This window comes from Oryctolagus cuniculus, chromosome 10, assembly GCF_051225735.1.
Source record: "Oryctolagus cuniculus isolate XC-2025 breed Fujian yellow rabbit chromosome 10, ASM5122573v1, whole genome shotgun sequence".
NCBI lineage: Eukaryota > Metazoa > Chordata > Mammalia > Lagomorpha > Leporidae > Oryctolagus > Oryctolagus cuniculus.
Genome location: NC_142876.1, coordinates 112,528,603 through 112,538,811, shown reverse-complemented (window position 1 = coordinate 112,538,811; position 10,209 = coordinate 112,528,603).

Below are 10,209 nucleotides of genomic sequence, written 5' to 3'. Positions count from 1 at the left end.
TGAAAGATTTCTGTTTGTCTCTCTGCCTTTCAAATAAATGAAAATGAATATCTGTTAAAAAAAAAAACAGAGTATAAAGAAAAAGTAAAAATATCTCCTGTACTCTCTATGGCTTCTTCTTCCATGAAAATGCTATATTTTATACCTTTCTCTATGCTGGAATAAACAAAAACATATAAAAATACACACAAACAGATTTATGGTTTCTTGGGCTTGATTGCTTTCAAAGCAGGGTGTTAGATTACTTATTACTCAGCAAGTTATTTTTAAAATATATTTTAAAGTTTTATTCATTTATTTGAAAGGCAGAGTTACAGAGAGAGACAGAGAGATTTTCCATCTGCTGATTACTCCCCAAATGGCCACAACTGCCACAGTTGGGCCAATCTGAAGCCAGGAGCCAGAAGCTTCTTCCGGGTCTCCCACATGGGTGCAGGGGCTCAAGGCCTTGGGCGATTTTCAGCTGCTTTCACAGGTGCACTAGCAGAGAGCTGGATCACAAGTGGAGCAGAACCCACGCATGATACAGGAAACCCAGGTGGCAGTTTTATCTGCTACCCATAGCATCAGCCCATGAAGCTTATTTTTTTGAAATCTAAGTAATGCAGGCACAGGATCAAAAAATTAATAGTACCGAAGGGCTTTAATAAAGGACGGCTGGGGTCGGCGCTGTGGCATAGTGGGTAAAGCCACCACCTGCAGTGCTGCCATCCCATATGGGTGCTGGTTTGAGTCCTGGCTGCTCCACTTCTGATCTAGCTCTCTCTCTGCTATGGCCTAGGAAAGCAGTAGAAGATGGCCCAAGGCCTTGGGCCCCTGCACCTGTGTGGGAGACCCAAGGAAGCTCCTGGCTCCTGGTTTCAGATTGGCGCAGCTCCAGCTGTTGCAGCCAATTGGGGAGTGAACCAGCAGATGGAAGACCTCTCTGTCTCTCCTCTCTCTGTGTAACTCTGACTTTCAAATAAATAAATAAATCTGTTAAAAATAAATAAATAAAGGACAACTGATGGGTGCTATGGCTAGCAGGGTAAAGCTGCCACCTGTGACTCTGGCATTCCACATAGGCACTGGTTCAAGCCAGGCTGCTTCAATTACAATCCAGCTTCCAGCTAAGGGCCTGAAAAAAGCAGCAGACAGGTACTTGGACCCCTACTATCCATGTGGGAAACCCGGATGAAGCTCCTGGCTCAGCTCTGACCATTGTGGCCACTTGTGGAGTGAACCACAGACTTCTCTGTGTCTCCCCCTCTCTCTAACTTTTTCAAGTAAATAAATAATACATCTGCCCCATCCCTCATTTTCCCCAGGATTTCTGCTCATAGAAATTACTCCTTTAGCAGTTTTTTGGTGGTTGCTTGCTTTCCTGTCAATCACCCCTATAGCTCCAAATGATGTGTTTACCCTATTTCTCCTTGTGTCAGTTTTAGACAATTAGCTCTCTGCTTTGTGTGTGAGATTTAATTTACTTATACCCTGCCATCCCTGACCCTTTATGATGTGTGTGTGTGTGTGTGTGTGTGTGTGTTGAAAGATCACTTTATTTTAAAGGCACAGTGACAGAGAATGACAGAAAGAGATCTTCCATCTGCTGGCTCCCCACATGGCTGCAACGTGGGTGCCCCTACAACAGAGCTTTTAATCATTGTTTTTAGTCACCGAAACTAACTCCCAAGGTGAATTACACAAATTAGAACACTCCATCTTGGCTAGCGCCGCGGCTCACTAGGCTAATCCTCTGCCTGAGGTGCCGGTACCCCAGGTTCTAGTCCCGGTTGGGGCGCCGGATTCTGTCCCGGTTGCTCCTCTTCCAGTCCAGCTCTCTGCTGTGGCCCAGGAGGGCAGTGGAGAATAGCCCAAGTGCTTGGGTCCCTACACCTGCATGGGAGACCAGGAGGAAGCACCCGGCTCCTGGCTTTGGATCAGCGCAGCGTTGGCCGTAGTGGCCATTAGGGGATTGAACCAACGGAAGTAAGATCTTTCTCTCTCTCTCTCACTGTCTATAACTCTCTCTCTCTCTTTCTAACTCTGCCTGTCAAAAAATTAAAAAAAAAAAAAAAACAACACTCCATCCCCCAAAGTCAACCACAACATTTGGAAATATTGGGGAGCCAGCACTGTGGCACAGCAGGTTAAGCAGCCACCTGCAATGCTAACATCCCATATGAACACTGATTCCAGTCTCGGCTGCTCCACTTCTGATCTAGCTCTCTGCTAATGTGCCTGAGAAAGCAGTGGAAGATGGCCCAAGCACCCTACAACACACGTTGAGAGACCTGGATGGAGTTCCAGGCTACAGGTTTCGGCCTGGCCCAGCCCTGGCCATTGTGGTCATTTGGGGAGTGAAGCAGTGGATGAGAGATCTCTCTCTTTCTCTCTCTCTCTTTCTCCCTGTGTCTCTCCCTCTCTGTCACTCCTATAAATAAATAAATAAATCTTTTAAAAATAGAAATGCTACTTAAAGCTTCCCATGTCTACTTGTGTAAGAGCTGGCCATAAAGACATCTAGGTCACAAGACCCTCATTCCACCTGGGCTCCTGCCCTTCACTCGTGAGGAAGTAATACTTGAAAGGCCAAGAAGAATCTAAACATGCTGGCCTTGCTGTGTTCTCCCCTCAACCCAGTCTGTTACCATTAGATCACACCCTTTTCCCCAAACAGTTCTATATGGCTGTACATTCTTAATGGGATCTACACATAGAAAGAGAGTTCTTCCTGGGTCTTCATATTTGAAGGCACCAATGTCATGTAAAACTTTGATAAAATAACTAGTTAAGCTTTTATCTTATTAATGTCTTCTGTTACAGTGGTATTACTGTGTCCCTTACAATGGGGAGAAAGGACATCATACCTTTCTACTGCTACAGTATTCCTCTACCTGTTTACTTTAAACACACATACACACAATCTTTCCTGGTTCACTCCCCAAAAGGCTGCAACCACTGGGAATGTGTCAGATGGAAGCCAGGAGCTCCACCCAGGTCTCCCAGTGGGTACCAGGGACTCAAATATCTGGGCCATGCTTCACTGCCTTCCCAGGCACATTAGCAGGAAATTGGATTGGAAGCAGAATACCTGGGACTCAAACCAGTGTCCTAACTACTTTGCCAAACTTCTGCCCCTATGTTTAATTAAAAAAAAATATGTATCTTTGAAAGGCAGAGTTACAGAGAGGCAGAGGCAGAGGGAAAAAGAGATCTGCTATCCACTGGTTCACTCCCCAAATGGCTGTAACAGCCAGAGCTGGGCTGCTCCAAAGCCAGGTGTTTCTTCCTGGTTTCCTATGTGGGTGCAGGGGCCCAAGGACTTGGGCCATCTTTGGCTGCTTTCCCAAGTGCATTATTAGATAGCTGGATTGGAAGTAGAACAGCCCAGACTCAAACCAGTGTTCATTTGGGATGCCAGCACTACAGGCAATGGCTTTACCTGCTGTGCCACAGCGCCGGCCCCTGTGTTCCACAATGGCTGCACCGCAATGTTCCAGTTTCTCACATCCTCACCAATACTGGTGTTTGTTTGTTTGTTTATTCATTTTTTTTTTTTTTTTGACAGACAGAGTGGATAGCGAGAGAGAGAGACAGAGAGAGAAAGGTCTTCCCTTTTGCCGTTGGTTCACCCTCCAATGGCTGCCACGGCTGGCGCGCTCTGACCAGCGCACTGCGCTGATCCGAAGGCAGGAGCCAGGTGCCTCCCCTGGTCTCCCATGGGGTGCAGGGCCCAAGCACCCGGGCCATCCTCCACTGCCTTCCCGGGCCACAGCAGAGAGCTGGCCTGGAAGAGGGGCAACCGGGACAGAATCCGGCACCCCGACCGGGACTAGAACCTGGTGTGCCGGCGCCGCAAGGCGGAGGATTAGCCTAGTGAGCCGCGGTGCCAGCCACCATACCAGTTGTCCTTTTTTTTTTTTTTTTGACAGGCAGACTGGACAGTGAGAAAGAGAGAGAGAAAGGTCTTCCCTTTGCCGTTGGTTCACCCTCCAATGGCCGCCACGGCTGGCGCGCTCTGACCAGCGCACTGCGCTGATCCGAAGGCAGGAGCCAGGTGCCTCCCCTGGTCTCCCATGGGGTGCAGGGCCCAAGCACCCGGGCCATCCTCCACTGCCTTCCCGGGCCACAGCAGAGAGCTGGCCTGGAAGAGGGGCAACCGGGACAGAATCCAGCGCCCCGACCGGGACTAGAACCTGGTGTGCTGGCGCCGCAAGGCGGAGGATTAGCCTAGTGAGCCGCGGCGCCAGCCTATTCATTTATTTTTAAGACAGAAGCGGGCACACAGAGCGATCTCCTATGTACTAGTTCACTTCCCAGATTCCTGGAATATCTGGAGCTGGGTCACATCAAAGCCAAAAGCCAAGAGCCTGAATCTCAGTTTGGAGGCAGGGACCCAAGCTGAGCCACCCCCTGATGCCTCCCAGGACGTACACTGGCAGTAAGCCAGAGCCAAGACCCTGATGTGGGACACGGGCACTTTAACCCACTTTTTTTTAATATTCATTTTTTATTTATTTGGAAGGCAGAATTACAGAGAGAAGGGAAGAGTCAGAGAGACAGAGATCTTCCCTCTGCTGGTTCACTCCTCAAATGGCCACAACAGTCAGGGCCAGACCAGGAGGAAGCCAAGAGCCTGGAGCTTCTTCTGGATCTCCCATGTGTATATAGGATGCAAGCACTTGGACCATTAGCAGGGAGCTGCATTGGACGTGGAGCAGCCAGGATCGAACCAGTGTCTATATGGGATGCCAGAGTCCCAGACGGAAGCTTAACCTGCTATGCCACAACGTTGGCACCTTTAATCTGTTTTTATTGAGAGGCCAAATATCTGCCACCTCGCAGATTATTTTTTTCTAATTAATATTCTCAGAATGACCTTATTAAAATGGTTTTGTAATTCTTGCTTTACTGTCTGAAGGCAAAAATATTTTACTAAAAGGTACACAATAAGAAGCTAATGTCTCTTACATCACTGTGGCCTCTAAGATGATAAAAATAATAACAGATAAGGGGCCGGCAATATGATACAACAGGTAAAGTCACCCCCTGCAGTAACTGGCATCCAATATGGGCACCGGTTTGAGTCCCAGCTGTTCCACTTCTGATCCAGCTCCCTAACACACCTGGGAAAGCAGCGGAAAATGGTCTAAGTCCTTGGGCCCCTGCACCTGCGTGGGAGACATGGATGAAGCTACTGGCCTGTATAGGCCCAGCCCTGGCCTTTACACCCATTTGGGGAATGAACCACCAGATGGAAGGCCTCTCTTTTCTCTGCCTCTGCTACTCTCTTCCCTGTAAATCTTTCAAATAAATAAATAAAGCTTTAAATAATAACAGATTGCTACAGAACTAATGTATTTCTAAGATTCCCACAAAGCCTCAGAGGCAAAAATGTACTGTATCAAGCAACTCAGGTTGTCCCAAAACAATAATAGCTAAAATTTAATTAAGCATTTAGTATAGGCAAGAAACCTGGCTAACTTCTAATTACATGGTCATATTTAATAACTTCAAAATCAACAAAACCCGAAGACAATAAGTCCAGAATGGCATGTATAACTATCCCATGTGAGTGCGCCTTCTTGTCCACGCCACACTAATAAATGCTTAGCATTGGGGTGAGTGTGGTGGTGCAGTGGGTTAAGCCACAGCTTGGGATACCCATGCCCTCCGTTCCAGAGTGCCTGGTTTAAGCCCGGCTCTGGTTCTGGCCCAGCTCTCTGCCAGCGCATCCCCTGAGAAGCAGCAGATTATGGCTTAAGTATCCGAGTCGCTGCTACCCACAAGGGGCCAGGGATGGAGTTCCTGGCTTCAGCCTGGCTCAGCCCTGGCTACTGAAGCCATGCGGGGAGCGAACCAACCAACAGAGGATTTCTCTACCTGTCACTCTGGCTTTAAAATAAGTAAAACCTTTTTCTCTTAAGGCTCAGTATGGTTAGTTGCTTCATGATGGAAAACTGACACTTCTTTCACATCCAAATATGTGACATGCAAGATCAATGCCAATTCTGAAATTGCTACAACTTTGTTTTCCAAGTAATGGAAATAACTTTCTAGATTTTTCTAGGGCAGAATTTGGTTCAAACTCTAATTCAATGTCGTCATTGTTTTCCATGAAACTACCCTAAAGGCTTAAGATGTATCGACAACTGAATAATCCACTGAAAATATATAGCAGAAAAGTATTTATCTGATCAACAAATAGGTCTCGAGTGCCTTCTGTTTTCCAGTTAAACCCCCGTCCATGCATCTGCCACCCTACCCAGAAACTGTATCTTCATACAGGGGGCCCTGTGGCGCAGTGGGTTAAGCTGCTGCTTGGGACACCTGCATCCGTGTCTGACAGCCTGGAACGGAGTCCATCTGTCCTTTGGATCCCACTTCCTGCTAATGTGCCTGGGAAGCCCCTTCCTGCCACCCACATGGGAGACCCGAATGGAGTTCCTGGCTCCCTCCCGGCTTTTGGGGAGTGACCCACAAGATGGAAGACCTCTCTATTCTCTGTTACTCTGCCTTTTCCAAATAAAACTTCAAAAAACCAAAAACACCTCATATTAAAAAGCAGACTGTAGAAACTGCGTCTAGCTTTCAAGGATACAATCAGAACTGTATTCTTTGCAGCAAACACTTAGCTATTGTTCTTAAATTTTTTTTAATTTTTATCCTCGTAAATTCAATCTCGTGAATCTTTATCCACTGGTTTCAGTGGTGGGGGAAAAAAAGGTTACTTTCCCCCTTTCTACGTGAGCCTTTTTCTTTCAAAGCACCAACCGTGGCATCAGTACGTACTCTCCCCTGCGCTGTGCTCTCAGCCCTGCATGTACCCGGGGTTGGTTCCACCCGGGTACACACACTAAAGCAGACAGCTCCTGCAAGGAGGCCTAACGCAGTCCGCAGTCCCCGGTGGCTAACGCAGGCTGTGTGAGCTGGCTTAAGGTGAGGAAGAATGCCCGGCTGCCCCGGCGCAGGGGCTGTGGTCAGGCCCTCACGGACCCCCGAGGCAGGGGCCCCCTGCCCCGCCCAGCCGCCTGCGCCCGCTGACAGAGCGCAGGCCAGTCCCGCAGCGGAGGGCGCGCTCAGGGTGCGTGGGCCGCCACCTTGCCCTCCTCGGCGGTCAGGCCAGCTCCTGGGCACCGCCGCGGCAGCCTTCTCCTAACAGAAACCCGAGCTGCCGTCTCTACGCTCAGCGCGCCACGCTCCCCGCCACCACGACCCTCTCTGCGCGTTTCGCCCCGTCCGTCACAAGGGACGCAGCCATCTTGTACGGCAAACACCTTCGTTTCCGGAGCCGGCCTGCTGACGTTGCCGACGGAGTTCCGAGCCAACATGGCGACGCCCGCGCCCTCTGGCGGCAGCCTTGGAACGGCTGCGTTCCTTGACCGGCTGGGAATTCTCCATCCGGTCCTGCACGGGTGGGCAGTGAGCGTTGAAGCGCGCGAGACTTGGACTCGCTTCCTGGTCCAGCTCTGCGCCTGCGCGGGGAGCCGTGGCGGGCAGGGCGCGTGCGGCTGGCGCGGGGGTCGGGGCCGGCCGGCCTGTGGATGCGAAGCCGTGGGAGGAAACCCGCGCCTGTGGAGGAAGAACTGCGTGGTCTCGTTCATCCCCTCCGTGACCTCACCGTCTTTGCCCAGTCCGCTAAGCCCTGGTAGACAGGAGGGGCTTAAAGGCTCCTGTGCCCTATCACTTGAGGCATCATCTGTCCTGGGATCGGATTGTTAGGAGAGTGAGTTTTCAGATTAATGCCACTTTAATACAGTAGTCACAGCCACGTGCCGGCCACATGCTTTCGCATTTGACAATGACAGTGAAGAAAGCAGAAGTCACTTGGCCAGCGTCACAGAACAGCTGGCAGCAATGCCCAGGAGGGGGAGGGTGGAAGGCTCCGGCCCCGGCTGTTTCACGCTGTCTCTGGTAACAAGAACACTGCCCATGGGCCGGCGCCGCGGCTCACTAGGCTAATCCTCCGCCTTGTGGCGCCGGCACACTAGGTTCTAGTCCCGGTTGGGGCGCCGGATTCTGTCCTGGTTGCTCCTCTTCCAGGCCAGCTCTCTGCTGTGGGCCAGGGAGTGCAGTGGAGGATGGCCCAAGTACTTGGGCCCTGCACCCCATGGGAGACCAGGAGAAGTACCTGGCTCCTGCCATCGGATCAGTGCGGTGCGCTGGCCGCAGCGCGCCAGCTGCGGTGGCCATTGGAGGGTGAACCAACGGCAAAGGAAGACCTTTCTCTCTCTCTCTCTCTCTCTCACTGTCCACTCTGCCTGTCAAAAGAAAAAAAAAAAGCAAAAATTATTTGGAAGGCAAAGTTACAATAAGAGCAAACCAGACACACACACACACACACACACACACACACATCTTCCACTAGTTCATTCCCCAGGACACAATGGCCAGAGCTGGGCCAGCCAGGAGCTTGGAACTCCATCTGGGTTTCCCACATGGGCAGCAGGGACCCAAGCACTTAAGTCATCATCCAGAAGTGGAGCAGCCAGAACTTGAACTGGTGCTCTGTTAGGGAATGTTGGGGTTGCAGGCAGTGGCTTAACTGCTGCAGCTGTACCACAATACCAACTCTGCCCCCCCCCCCACCAAATTCACTATTAACCAGTGTTTGGTGTGAGTATTTTTGTCTCATCCAAAAATTCATTGGAACTTTAATCCCCAATGCAACAGTAGCCTTTTGCAGGGGACTCATTGGGATTAGGTGCCCTTATTAAAGGGAGGGGAAACTCTGAGGATGCAGCATCAGGGGACCATCGTGGACTCTGGGAGCTCCTCTCTCCAGAGAGCTGAACTTGCTAGCACCTTGATCGTGGACTTCCAGCCTCCAAAACTATAAGAAGTAAAGTTTTTGTTCTTTATGAATGCCCCAATGTCACGTGCATCTTGTTGCAGCAGCACAAAACTAACATAGCTGGAATGTGGACAGTGCGGAAGAAGCAGAAGCACTCATCTTGGATCACGAAATGGAAGCCATGTGTTTAGGCTGGGAGAGAGCCACAACGAGGGGACCTGCATTTCTGGGTTCCCCAGGATTTTCACATGAGAAACCCATAAGCATCGTTCTTGTCTAGTACACGTTGTTTTTGAGTTTTGCAGTAAGTTTAACTGCTGTACCGCACACTACTGCACTAGTGTGAGTTTTGGATTTCTGTTGCTTGCCACCAAAAGGGCTTTGACTAATAAACAGCAGCAATTGGAGCGTGAAATGAAGAACTGATCTGAATACCCTTCTATGAGCACCTGGTGGGCTCTGCAGGTGAATTTGTTTCCTGTGACATCTGGGTAGCTCTGTCTTTGCAAAGTAGGGAAATCGTAATGTTTCACTGACCTACTGCTAATGTGTAGCGTGCCATTTTTCACACTTACTTTACTAAGTGTAAAAAATATTTCTATACCTTTTTACTGAGTCCCTGCAACACTTGCACACTATAGCAGTCATCATAGGGAAGGAATGAATCAAACTTTGGTGTTTCCCTTCCCTATAAAGAAAGGCAGGTGCACAGATAACCTCCAAAGTAACACAAAGTAAGAGATTAATTCTTGTCAATTATTTTGTAGAATTCCACTCAATTTTGTTTTTCTGATGTTTATATTGAAGTTATATATTTTCAGCAATTCTGTGGCAATGGCCACAGAGAATGGCAGGGTTCTTGTCTTTGCGCAAGAAAGAATTCAGGTGTGAGAAGAGAGTAGTGGTAAGTAAAGTAGCAAAGTTTATTAGGGAAGGGACATCCGTAAGAATGGATGGGCACCTCTCCAGACAGAACCTGAGAGAGAGCGCCCAGTCGCTCGGACTGGGGGAGAGCGGGGTTACATGGCTGAGTGGAGAGATTACACCTGGGCAGGCCTGGTGGGCAGCTCAGCAGAGAGGCAGAGGGCTGAGCATGCAGTCTGGTTGAGGCTGGGGGGTTTTTAAGGAGATGGGTCTTGCTTCCTCACCTCTGCTCCTGTTGGAACAAAGGACTTTTTGGATGTAAATAGAAAAACTCCTGAGTTTTCCCCCTGAAGTTATCAGACAGGGCGAAGCCTGACAGGCATTGCCTGGTTATTGAGCAGAAGGGGCTGGGCGAGTTTGAAGTGCAGATACTGGGCTGCATCTGGAAGATTATCAGACGGAAGGGGCGGGAACCCCCACCTGGCAGGTTACCGGGTAGAAGGGGGCAGGGCAGGATGCAAACCCTGGGCTTCCCCTGAAACGTTATTATCGGGATGACTTTGAGATGC